The sequence below is a fragment of the Cervus elaphus genome, chromosome 6 (genome assembly GCF_910594005.1).
Source record: "Cervus elaphus chromosome 6, mCerEla1.1, whole genome shotgun sequence".
NCBI classification, from domain to species: domain Eukaryota; kingdom Metazoa; phylum Chordata; class Mammalia; order Artiodactyla; family Cervidae; genus Cervus; species Cervus elaphus.
In genome coordinates this window covers 30,506,619-30,519,808 of record NC_057820.1, presented here as the reverse complement: position 1 = coordinate 30,519,808, position 13,190 = coordinate 30,506,619, and the positions used below count along the sequence as shown (strand labels likewise).

Here is a 13,190-nt window from a genome sequence, read left to right as displayed (position 1 = left end):
AGAAGGAGGTGGAGATTAACTTGTGAGTCTAGGCTTTCTGGACTTTGTGATGCAATGGGGTAAAACAAACATGGAATCGCACCTGCAGCTGCAATGAGCCACACAGTCATGTTTATTCACATGGATATTAGAGACTCTCCATTTTTCATTCTTGGCTCATAGACAAATTTCTAAATTTGCCAGTAGCCATCATTGGGTTAAGGAGAAGGAGGAAAAGGAAGTGAAGGTAAAGATGAGGGAGAAAAATGTAAGCACGATGTAGCAAAATATAAGAGAATTTGTAAAAGAGTGTCACTTACTCAATCAAAACATGAGGATGACTTTTGAAAGACTAAACTCCTTAGAGGAGTAAGAAGAGAGAATAAAATGAACCAACATCAGGAGACTTAGATTAGCTTAGAGGGACTTTTCAAAGAGGGATTTATAGTACTTGCTTTTGTCTTAACAGGTCACTTGGAAAACACCCTTTGTTTAAAAATCTCTGCCTTTAACTCTTGAGCAACCCTGAAAATCAAAAACAGATGACAGCTAAAGGAATAATGTAATAGAACTCACTTTTGGATTACTGTTTTTAAAAATCTCACTTCTCTCTGCTCCCAGTCACATGCTCAGTGATATAGTGTGGAATTTCCAGGTAAAGTTAATCATTGACAGCATTGAAATTTAGATAAGAGAAAGAGAAAAGTGGACTTGGTGGGCATTATGCTAAATAAAATAAGTCAGATAGAAAGGCAAATCCTGTATAATATCACTTGTATGTGGAATCTGTAAAATACAACAAACTAGTGAATATAACAACAACAAAAAAAACAGTCACACAGATGTTGAGAACAAACTAGCTGTTACCAGTGGGAAGAGGGAAAGTGGGAAAGGAAAGATAGGTTTAGAGGATTAAGTAGTACAAACTATCAGCTATAAAATAAGCTTCAAGGATATACTGCCCAACACCAGGAATATTGCTAATATTTTATAATATATCATATATAGTATATATATATAATATTTTGACTATACCAAAGTCTTTGTGGATCACAACAAACTGTGGGAAGTTCTTTAAGAGCTGGTAATCCCAGACCTCCTTACCTGCTTCCTCAGAATCTGTATGCAGGTCAAGAAGCATCAGTTAGAACTGGACAAGGAACAATGAATTGGTTCCAAATTGGAAAAGGAGTAAGTCTAGGCTGTATATTATCACCCTGCTTATTTGTTTTATATGCAGAGTACATCATGTGAAATGCTGGGCTGGATGAAGCCCAGCTGGAATCAAGATTGTGAGGAGAAATATCAATAACCTCAGATATGCAGATGATACCACCCTTATGGGAGAAAGCAAAGAGGAACTGAAGAGCCTCTTGATGAAGATGAAAGAGGAGAGTGAAAATGTTGGCTTAAAACTCAACATTGAGAAAACTAAGATCACGGCACCTGGACCAACAACTTCATAGCAAATGAATGGGGAAACAATGGAAAGAATGAGAGGCTTTATTTTTCTGGGCTCCAAAATCACTGCAGATGGTGACTGCAGCCATGAAATTAAAAGACTCTTGCTCCTTGGAAGAAAAGCTATGACCAACCTAGACAGCATATTCAAAAGCAGAGACAGTACTTTGCTGACACAAATCCATCTGGTCAAAGCTATGGTTTTTCCAGTAGTCATGTTTGGATGTGAGAGTTGGTCTATAAAGAAATCTGAGCACCAAAGAATTGATGCTTTTGAACTGCAGTAAGAATTGATGTGGAAATACATTTGCGCCTCATTTGTGCAAATATGTAGGAGTGTGACTGCTAGATCAAATGGTTACGACTATATTTAGCTTTGTAAGAATCTGTCACTGTCGCTGTACCATTTTGCACCCCCACCAGCAATGAGTTAGAGTTCCTTTTGCTCCGCATCTTCACCAGTATTTAGAATTATAAGAATGTTGGATATTATCTGATTAAAATATAGGCTGTGTTTAATGTTTGCTGTTGTGTCATAGACTTTAGTTTCCTCTAGTGTCCTTGCTTTGATCACAGTTATCTTTTACCTCCCCTTTGTGAGACAGGAATGCCAAAAGGGCTATAGTTGAGTATTTGCCTTCCCCTATATCAGATAAATTGCTGGTAAGATCTTTTTCCTTAGCCAGAAGGCCCTTATTATGGAGAACACTCTAGTTTTATTTTTAAACGGTTATTTCTCCCCTCCCTCTACCTGAACTCAGGCGGTTTTCCTCCATTGGTTCTTCACCATGATAATCTAATTGAGATTTGGAAGTAAAATTCACAGAAGCCTGGAGATTTTCTCTAACTGAGCCCTTCCAGGGTTTTTAACTCTTAAATTAAAGCAAACTGTTGTTGCTGTTCAATAGCTAAGTTATGTCCAACTCTTTATGACCCAATGAACTGCAGCGCACCACCCTTCCCTGCTCTTTACTATTTCCCGGAGTTTGCTCAAATTCATGTCCATTGAGTTGGTGATACTATCTAACCACCTTATCAGCCTCTGCCACCCTCTTCTCCTCTTGCCCTCAATCATTCCTAGTATCAGGGTCTTTTCCAATAAGTCAGCTCTTACATGCCCAGCCTCCTCCTGCATTTCATCAGTTCCTATCAGTTACTGGCTCCAAAGACTTCCTCTTTCATCGGATCTCATTCTATGGATTCTGTCTTTCTAGATTTGGGAACTGCAGTTTTCCCTCTGGCCTCATTTCTTTGATAGATCTAAGAAGTCTTATTGATTTCCAGTTCATTTATTTTTCCCCTTTGTTGTGAGGAAGTGATTCGTTATTTGTGTTCATGCTAAGTCACTTCAGTCATATCTGACTCATTGCAATCTTATGGACTATAGCCTGCCAGGCTCCTTTGTCCATAGGATTCTCCAGGCAAGAATACTGGAGTGGGTTGCCATGACCTCCTCCAGGGGATCTTCCCAACCCATGACTTGACCTTCATCTGCCGCTCCTGCGTTGCAGGCAGATTCTTTACCACTGAGTCACGAGGGGAAGCATGGTTGACTATTTACATGCTCTTTATATATCACACCTGAATCCAGGGGTCTGACAGTTCTTTAACACATCCATGAGGCTTCACTTTTTGATATTCTATGAGCCTGAAAAAGTAAAGCGACTGCAGTCTTCTCCCACTCCTGAGAAGTCCCGGAGAGTCTTATCAGGAAAGAAAGACATAATCATTAACTTTTTAGTAGCGCTCATTTGAGCACATAAGTTCTTTGAAATGCTTGATAATTTGAATGCCAGAGACTTACAAAACTCAACATCTTTGTTTATCTTAATGAAAGAAAGTTTTTTGGAATTCAGGTTTTTTCAATGTCAAATTTAGTACTTTACTTTTCATTTCTATCAGATACATACTTTCTACCCAATTGATAGAGTTAGCTTTAAAGTACAGTGGTTGTTGGCCTATAAATTGTACTGTTAATTTCAACTTAGCCTTATCAATAATTTTAACAATGTTGCACATTTGAGAGGAATAAAATAGTATAAAATAGACTATAATCCATAGCATTTTGCCACATGGGTCATGACATAGTGTAATATTGTTATACTTTAAAAATGGCACTGATAATTTTGTGAATACTTTTAAAGTCTTTCACATTATGATCTGGTTTTTCACGGCTTTCTTTATTTTAGGAGTTGGTTACCCTTGAGTTTAAGGAAGCATCAGCTTCCAGAAAGATTGTGAAATCTTTTGTCCCTCTTGTTGTTTTGATTCCTTTCCTCCTTGATAGTTTAATTATTAGAGATGATACCAATTCACAAGTTTAAGTTTCTCCAGTTTACCACTTCCTGAACATTCTATTCCCAGTTTTTGGCAAATGAAAAATTATTTTGTAAATGAATTAATACTATACTTTTATAATAAGTGAGTCTTGTTACTGGTCCAATGTTAGTCTGTATCTAGTAGTTGGGCTTTTTCTTTACCCATGGGTCTACAGAAGCAACAATGCAATTAAAAAAAAGAACTTAGTGAAATATACAGAATACCTTCTATGTGCCACCCTGTTTGTGCCCAGTTATGTGATCTTCACATCCTATACAAGTGCATCTTACAGCCCTGTCCTAAAATATGCAGGTGTAAGTACAACTGTGATTTGGAGACCAACTGTGTCAAGAAGCTTCATAGTGAAGAGCGAAGTCAGTCTTCATATTTAAAATGATGCAGATTTGAATTAAATTTCATGATAAGAAAGAAAATATACATAATCACAGAACAGACAGGCAGAAAGTGCTAGGACAATGAAATTCAGGGAACATGGGGTGGTAGGTAATAGAAAGGTGGGTGTTAGGAGTCAGAAATTGGAGCACATGGAAGTTTATGAGTCAGATATCTGGCAGTCACACAAAATCAGAAAGACTGAACAGATGATAGAGATGTTGCTACAAACCTAGAGCTCAGAAGCAGGACTAACTCTCAGACAGACCAAGAAAAAGTCTGACTTCTATAAGAGAGAAATTTAACATATCCAGATAAAGATTCAGGTGTGGGGGAAAAAAAGTGAGAAACCTGGGATATAATGCAGATTTTGTCATAGGACAGTCCCTGATCTGATTTGCAAAACTACTAAAATTATCTAATGTTTCATGAGGGTTTATTATGTCTCAAGAACTACACTGAGTACTTTTCATAGATTCTTCATCCTTATTTCAACCCTTTGAATTAGTATTTTATAATTATTTTAAGACAAAAGAATCGAAGCTTAGTTAAGGTGCTGTTATTAGTCACTCAGTCGTAGCCAACTCTCTGTGACTGCATGGGCTATAGCCCACCAGGCTCCTCTGTCCATGGGATTTTCCAGGCAAGAATACTGGAGTGGGTTGCCATTTCCTTCTCCAAGGGATCTTCCTGACCCAGGGATCAAACATGCATCTCCTGAACTGCAGGATTCTTTTACCACTGAGCCAGTGGGAAAGCCCTCAGTCAGGTTAAGTAAGTGGCAAAAATTTATAGCCACTAAGTGGCTGACTTAGGATGTGAACCCTAGCCAAATGATCCAAGAGCCCATTCAAAGAACCCTGTGGCAAAGGATTATAGCAGCTAAGTCTCTTCACTTCCCTGCACCATTTCCACCTTCTTCTCAATTCCTCCTCTTTCCTACCAGGATTGGCCTCAGGGCATGAGGAGATGCCACAGCTGTGGAAACCAGGAAGGTTTTTGGAAAGTGAGAAGAGACTCTTTTAGATATTGCCCAATTGCTTACTCAAGCCCAGGAATTCTCTAATCTCTAATCAGTATATTGAATTCTTGCTAGCTCCCAATAGTTCTGTTCTTTGATGAGATCACCTAGTTACAGCAAATCTGAAAGGGGCAGGACATCATCACAATCATTCTAACCTCCCTAAGGCCTTCTGCCTCTGTGCATAGAGTGTGTGTGTTTGCTCAGTCATTCAGTCATGTCTGACTCTTTGCGACCGTTGGACTGTAGCCCAGCAGACTCCTCTGTCCATGGGATTTCCCAAGCAAGAATACTGGAGTGCATGGCCATTTCCTTCTCTGGGTGATCTTCCCAATCCAGGGATCCAACTCATGTCTCCCACATCTCCTGTGTCTCCTGCAATGCAGTCTGATTCTTCATCACTGAAATGCTGGGGACGCCCTGGGCATAGAGACTCAAGTGTAATTTGCATGTTCCTATTGCTCATAGCAAATCTCATAGTCAACTACACCAGGGGACTGGTTAACTGGAGCAATACCTGGATATCTGAAGCCATGGAAATAGTTTTCATCTATGATGGACCACTGCAACTGTAGGTTTCTTCTCTGATCTCTAGAATCAGTTCACTTTCTACTTTTTTGACCATCTCCTAAGAAAGAATTCCACCTTGAGTCTTGAGCCATTCCTCTACTCTCTCAATTTCTGAGGTAACTTTTATAGTCTATATTCTTGAAAGGTTACAGACAGGGAGAAAGGATGAAAATGGTGGCAGATTTATAATTTGTTTATAAGAATGTGTTCCCTATCTGTTTTTTATGTGTCCCCTCAAAATATATGTTAAAGTCTTGACCCTGGTACCTCATAACATGACCTGTTTTGGAAATAGAGCCACTATGGATATAACTTGTTAAGATCTTACTGTAGTAGGGAGGGCCCTTAATTCAATATAATGATGTCCTTGTGTATTTGTTAATCACTTAGACATCACTAAGTCAAGTCTGACTCTTTGTGACCCCATGGACTGTAGCCTGCCAGGTTCCTCTGTCCATGGAATTCTCCAGGCAAGAATACTGTAGTGGGTTGTCATTCTCTTCTCCAGGGTATCTTTCAGACCTAGGGATTGAACCCAGGTCTCTGCATTGCAGGCAGATTCTTTACCATGTGGGCTACCAGAGAAGCGTAATGATGTCCTTATAAGTTGACAATGTAAAGATATAAGGAAAAAAACTCCATATGAAGATGGATGTAGAGACTGGAATTATGTGTCTATAATCCAAGGAATACCAAGAACTGACAGAAGCCATCAAAGCTAAAAAATAAAAAATAAAAAAATAAAGAATGATTCTATCCATAACCTCAAAGGAAGCATGACTTTGCTGATGTCTTGATTTTGGACTTCAAGCCTCCAGAACTATGAGAGAATAAATTTCTGTTGCTTTAAGCCTCCTAGTTTGTGGTGTTATGGCAGCCCTAGGAATCAGTACACTACCCTTGCTACCTGAAAGTGAAGTGTAGTTCTCTACTGCAATAACCTTACAATTAACTATGTAATTTGCTTTCTGCAATAGAATATGAGAAGACATGACAGAGGCCATATCTGAGCAAAAGTTTGGAAAGCCTTTGTGTGTTTTGGCTGTCACTCACGTTGTTATCCTCCACCAAGAGAACATGATGCACTAAATAATACCTCCTCCTTCATCTTCAGTGTTTGAACAAGGAGACAAATGAGAGTCAGCAGAGCCCAGTTACATCATAACTGAGTTGTAGCCTTCAAGTGGAATGAGCAAGAAATTAATTTTTCTCATTTTAGGTCACTGATGCTTTGCAGTTGTCTGTTCTAAATGATAACCAATGAAGAAATTCTGGAAAATAAAACTGTATCTTTCCAAATGACCCATGCTGTGATATATATGATACAGCTTTCATAAGGGAGGTACACCCAGGTGGCACTAGTGGTAAAGAACCCACCTGCCAATGTAGGAGACATAAGAGATGCAGATTGCATCCCTGGGTCAGGAAAATCCCCTGAAGGAGGGCGTGGTAACCAGTATTCTTGCTTGAAGAATCCCACAGATAGAGGAGCCTTGCAGGTTATACTCCGTAGGGTCGCACAGAGTCGGACATGACTGAAGCAACTTAGCACACACATTGTACTTTAGAAAAATATTACAGAGGACTCTAAAGTAATCTAGGAGTTATGGGCCTCTGCACAGATTTAAGAAAAAAGATACAGTTTTATAATACAAAAAAAGTGTCTTGTTTTAACTAGGACAAAGTGAAAGTCGCTCAGTGGTGTCTGACTCTTTGAGACTCCATGGACTATAGAGTCCATGGAATTCTCCAGGCCAGAATACTGGAGCGGGTAGCCTTTCCCTTCTCCAGAGGATCTTCCCAACCCAGGGATTGAACCCAGGTCTCCTCCATTGCTGGTGGATTCTTTACCAGCTGAGCCACAAGGGAAGCCCAAGAATACTGGAGTGGATAGTCAATCCTTTCTCCAGCAGATCTTCCCGACCCAGGGATCAATCCAGGGTCTCCTGCATTGCAGGCAGATTCTTTACCAACTGAGCTATCAGGGAAACCCTCAACTAGGACATAAGGCATGAGTAATTAGAAGTGGAGAATTATATAAGACTTTAAAATTAGGGTTGGTATTATGAAGGGAATTGGATAAAACCTAGAGCCAAGATCATGGGAATACCTGACCTCGAATAAGGTTAGATTACTGTTTCAAAAGAACATTTACTCTGACAGTGATCCGGAGAATGTCGCTTCTAGACTGTGATATTATATTATCAAAGAATAAATAAATATTTGACTTAGTAGAAGGAATTTTTGTTTAAAAGGCTTATTGCAAAATGGCAGGGAGCTGGGACGAGGTAGAAGAAGAACCACTGCGATAGAGTAGAACATTCTGATAGATCGGCAAGCATCTTAAGAGTTAGGCAAGGTATATGTTGTATGATCTTACTTACACATGAACTCCCAAAATTCAAACTCGTAGAAGCATGGTTGAAGCATGGTTACCAGGGAGTGACTGCGTGGGAGCCTGGGGAGATGTTGATTAAAAGGTACAAACTTCCAGCTATAAGATAAATAAGTTATTGGGATCTAATGTACAGCATGGTAACTATAGTTAGTAATACTGTATTGTATACTCAAAATTTGCTGAGAGTAGATTTTTGGTGTCCTCCTCACAGAGACAAAGCTAACTATTAAAGATGATTGACTTGTTATTTAGTTTGATCAGGATAATCACTTCACAATATATACTTATATAAAATCATCACACTGTACAATTTATACAATTTTTATTTGTCAATTTTATGCCACGATGGGCTTTCCCAGTGGCTCAGTGGTAAAGAATCCACCTGCATTGCAGGAGACGCAGGTGACACGGGTTTGATCCCTGGGTTGGAAAGATCCCCTAAAGGAGGGAATGGGAACCCACTCTAGTATTCTTGCCTGGAGAATCCTATGAACAGAGGAGCCTGGTGGGCTATAGGTCATAGAATTGCAGAGTTGGACATAACTGACATGACTGAGCACACACATGTGCACACACACACAAACACAGAGACATACACTCACTCACACACACCAGGAAAGCTGGGTATGGGAAAGCTAGGCAAAAGGGGTTTTCTTTCATACAGAGAAGTCAACAGACTGGAAAGAACCCTGAGTGGAGAAATGAGATGAAGAGTCGTGTGATGGAAAAGAAGGTCAGAAAATGTCTCACCTGAGGCCAGCCTGTTTTCAGGATGGACTATTAAAAAATGATTGTTACTACTCAGTCATTAAAAAAAAAGATGAAATATTGTCACTTGCAGCAATATATTAATAGATGGACCTTAGTCAGACAGAGAAAGACAAGTACTGCATGATTTCATTCATATGTGGCAACTAAAAAGCAAACAAGCAGAAGGACAAAATAAAGAACAAATCAAATGAAAGTGAACACAGATAGAAAACAGTAATGGTTACTAAAGGGGAATGGAAAATTGGTAAAAAAAAAAAAAAAAAAAAGAGTCACTGTATGGAGATGGATGGAAACTAAATTTTTGGTAGTGAGCACAGTATAGTCTCTACAGAAATAGAAATACAATCTTGTACACATGAAACCTATATAATGTTATAAACCAATGTTATCTCAATGAAAAAATGACTTTAAAGTTGAATTGTTTGTCAATTCAGGCAGATAGCAAGACAAAGTTCAGGACCCTGGAGGAGGGAAAGAGTCAAAAGATAAGTTTAGTCAACAAGAATTTTATTCAGTCAATCATTAACAAGGCAAAACGTGGATATGTGGAGGGTGTGTCACCAATAAACAGGCATCCATGGTTCTTAGCAAAGTCATATGAGAAAGAGTGTTTCTTTGGAGAACAACAGAGAAAGTTCAGCATTCAGCATATAACGGTAAATACATTGAGATGAGAAATCAAATGTAGTTGTTTCCCTTGAAGTCCAGGGCACCCTCCTTAGACTATCAAATAACACAACGTAGTGAATGAAAATAGATTTGACAGTGAGGCTACCTGGTCTGCTTGTGATAAAATGTATAACACAGGGGAATTATTTTAACTACTGTTTCTTTATATAAAAGAGAATAACACATCTCCTCTTGCCATAAGAAATGGGGCAAATATGAACATCTTTGGAAACATGCTTTGTAAACTGCAAAACATCAGACATGAGTTTAATATCTATGAAGTGAGCACTGGCTGAACAAGTATAGAGGTGTCAGGGCACAGGAAGATCCCATGTTCCCTCTGCTACTTTGTTAGAAAATACAGCTTCCTCTGCCCCATGCTTGCCTCCACATCTTGCTTAAGAAGGAAAGAATAAATTAGGTTTGGAGAAGGAAATGGTAACCCACTCCAGTGTTCTTGCCTGGAGAATCCCAGGGATGGGGGAGCCTGGTGGGCTGCCGTCTATGGGGTCACACAGAGTCGGACACGACTGAAGTGACTTAGCAGCAGCAGCAGCAGCTTGCCAGAGATAGAAGCTTTGAATTCTGTGCTGCCTGGTACTTATCAAAAGCCAGGTTATGAAAAGCAATATTTATAGAGAGTTGTCTGAGGATGTGAACTCTATCAATTTCTCTGGGTACTTTAAAATGCTACTTGTCAGTTAAAGTGAAGTGAAAGGGAAAGTTGCTCAGTCTTTGTGACCCCGTGGACTGACTATACAGGCCAGAGTACTGAAGTGGGTAACCTTTCCCTTCTCCAGGGGATCTTTCTGACCCAGGAATCACACCAGGGGCTCCTGCATTACAGGCAGATTCTTTACCAACTGAGCTATCAAGGAAGAAATTAAAACAGGCCATCAAAGACCTAGCACTTACACTAACTTGTTTTGTTTTCTCATAGAATAAGTTCATTGAGCCAAGACTCCATAAGGAGTTTGATGAAGTGGCTGACAGCTCCAACTCTAAACCCGGGGCAGACCTGAATTTAAGTACCAGTTCTGTCACTTAATCTTTGTGACCTTGAGCAATTGATTGAAGTTTCCTGTGGCTTATCTATACATGATGTTCATGCAGTAAATTCCTTATAGAATTTCTGGACCATCACGTGAAATTATATATTTGAAAAGATTATCACAGTTTCTGGAAATCATAAACCTCTTTAGGGTATGTTTGTAGCTAGAAAGGATGTTCTGAACTCTACAAGCTTAGAACCTTGAAAGTCAATTTTGTTAAAGGTGATCCATTTGGTTACAGATGATCAAGAAGGAATTAGATATGCCTAGTGGGCTAGTCAGATTATGACTGGGTATCTAAACCTAGAGGCTCTGCATTATTTGGAGTTAATCTCTCAAACAATTCAGTGATGGCACCAAGGCAGTAAAATTTTATTTGCACTGCTAATTGAAGAGTAGATGAGGCCATACAGTGAGTGAAGAAAAGAGCAGATGTGAGAAAAAGATAAATCCTTGGCAGCTTTTCTCTTTGGTCTCAAATGTCTTTCTGAAGGCTACACCCCTGTTCTTAGAATTAAGATTACCCTTATGGAAAAACCGTATGTCTAGTTTTAGAAGCTATATGTTTCTGGAACATAAATTTATTTAATTATTTAGTCTCCTCTTACTTTTCGGAGGGAAAATTAAAAATTAGAACAATATAAGATTCAATGATGGAGAATGAAATGGCAACCCACTCCAGTATTCTTACTTGGGAAATCCCATGGACAGAGTAGCCTGGCAGGCTACAGTCCATGGGGTCAGATAAAAAGTGGACTCGACTTTGTGATTAAACAATAAAGATTAAATGAAAAATTATGACCCATGCATCCATATAAGAAGGATATTTTATTGATGAAAACAGCATGTTACAACCTATACATTGCTTTAGTATTTAGTTTAAATGGAAATCAATACATACTCAATTATTACTAAATTTAACTGCTCTCTCAATAGTTTGATTGTTCTCATCCAGCATAAACTCGTCAACACAATTCAACTCTCATTTGATAAAACCTCTAATTGCAAAACTCAATATATAGATATTGGGGAAGGAAAAAAATTCCCTCTGTACTTCTAGGTTCTTCTGACTGGGCTAAGACTTAAACTGACATTAGCAGAAGAAAAACTAAATTTAATTACATATGTTTGGAGGTTCCATAGGACTGAGGCCCAAGGACAAGTTAGAAAATTAAGACTGGTATGCCATCTGAGAGAAGAGGGTAGGGATTTGAGGCTTTAAAGGGGAGAAAGGCAATTCATATGGAGATGGGAAAACAAATGCTTGATAAAGGAATGTTTGTTATGCTGTGGAGACACTAGGACACAGAGTAGACTTTGGTCTTGAGGCCCTGACAAGTTTCCCACCACAGTAGCCCATGTTCCCTGTAGATCTCTCCAGTGAGAGGGCTCTTGCTGGACCAGGCCCTTTAGCTAAAATCTTTTAGGCAGCTAACAGGGAGGTAATGAGAAAGACTTCCTGAGCCTTTTGATTCTTAAAAACAATCAGCCAAAACTAACTGTCAAGCTGAAGAGATACATTTTCGGGTGGTAAATTTTGTTTTATCACCTAATTTTGTTTTCTAAGATTGGAGCCAAGCAAGAATATCAATCCCTCAAGAGGATATGCCTAAAGTGATTTTCATGAGATTATTTCCAAAGATGCAACCAAGATTAAGGAACCTGAATTGATAAGGCATGATGAGGCTCCCAGAGACTGACTTCAGTAGAAGTGATCGCCATTCTTAGCCTGAAGGAGTGAGGGAAAGGATATTACTAGATTCCATTGAGAACTGGGGACTTCCCTGGTGGCTCAGTTGGTAAAGAATCCACCTGCAATGAGGGTTCCATCCCTTGGTTGGGTTCCATACCTTGGTTGGGAAGATGCCCTGGAGAAGGGCATGGCAACCCACTCCAGTATTCTTGCCTAGAGAATCCCTATGGACAGAGGAGCCTGTCAGGCTGCAGTCCATGGAGTCGCAAAGAGTCAGACATGACTGAGGGACTTCACTTTCACTTTCACTCCCTGGTGCAGGAGGGGACAGCTGTTGGGCTCAGCTATGAATATAGAAAAGAAAAATGGGAATTTATAGTCAAGAAGCAAATTGGAAAGGTCATGGTGTAGATAAATGTAAAACTAGTAAAAGAGCAAGGTATTAATTCTTTGCTAAACTGACCTAACAAGAAGAGATACTAAAAGCAAAGGAGAAAAGGAAAGATATACCCATTTGAATGCAGAGTTCCAAAGAATAGTAAGGAGAGATAAGAAAGCCTTCCTCAGTGACCAATGCAAAGAAATAGAGGAAAACAATAGAATGGAAAGTCTAGAGATCACTTCAAGAAAATTAGAGATACCAAGGGGACATTTCATGCAAAGATGAGCACAATAAAGGACAGAAATGGTATGGACCTAACAGAAGCAAAAGACATTAAGAAGAGGTGGCAAGAATACCCAGAAGAACTATACAAAAAAGATCTTCCAGACCCAGACAGCCACAATGGTATGATCACCAATCTAGAGCCAGACATCCTGGAATGGGAAGTCAAGTGGGCCTTTAGCATCACTATGAACAAAGCT

General features: G+C 39.3%; 1 protein-coding gene across 2 annotated transcripts in view; it reads right to left on the bottom strand.

Annotated features, from left to right (window-relative positions):
* LOC122696495 (sulfotransferase 1E1-like) overlaps positions 1 to 13,190 on the bottom strand; it is a 98,100-nt gene that overhangs the window by 18,445 nt on the left and 66,465 nt on the right. The window lies entirely within an intron of this gene.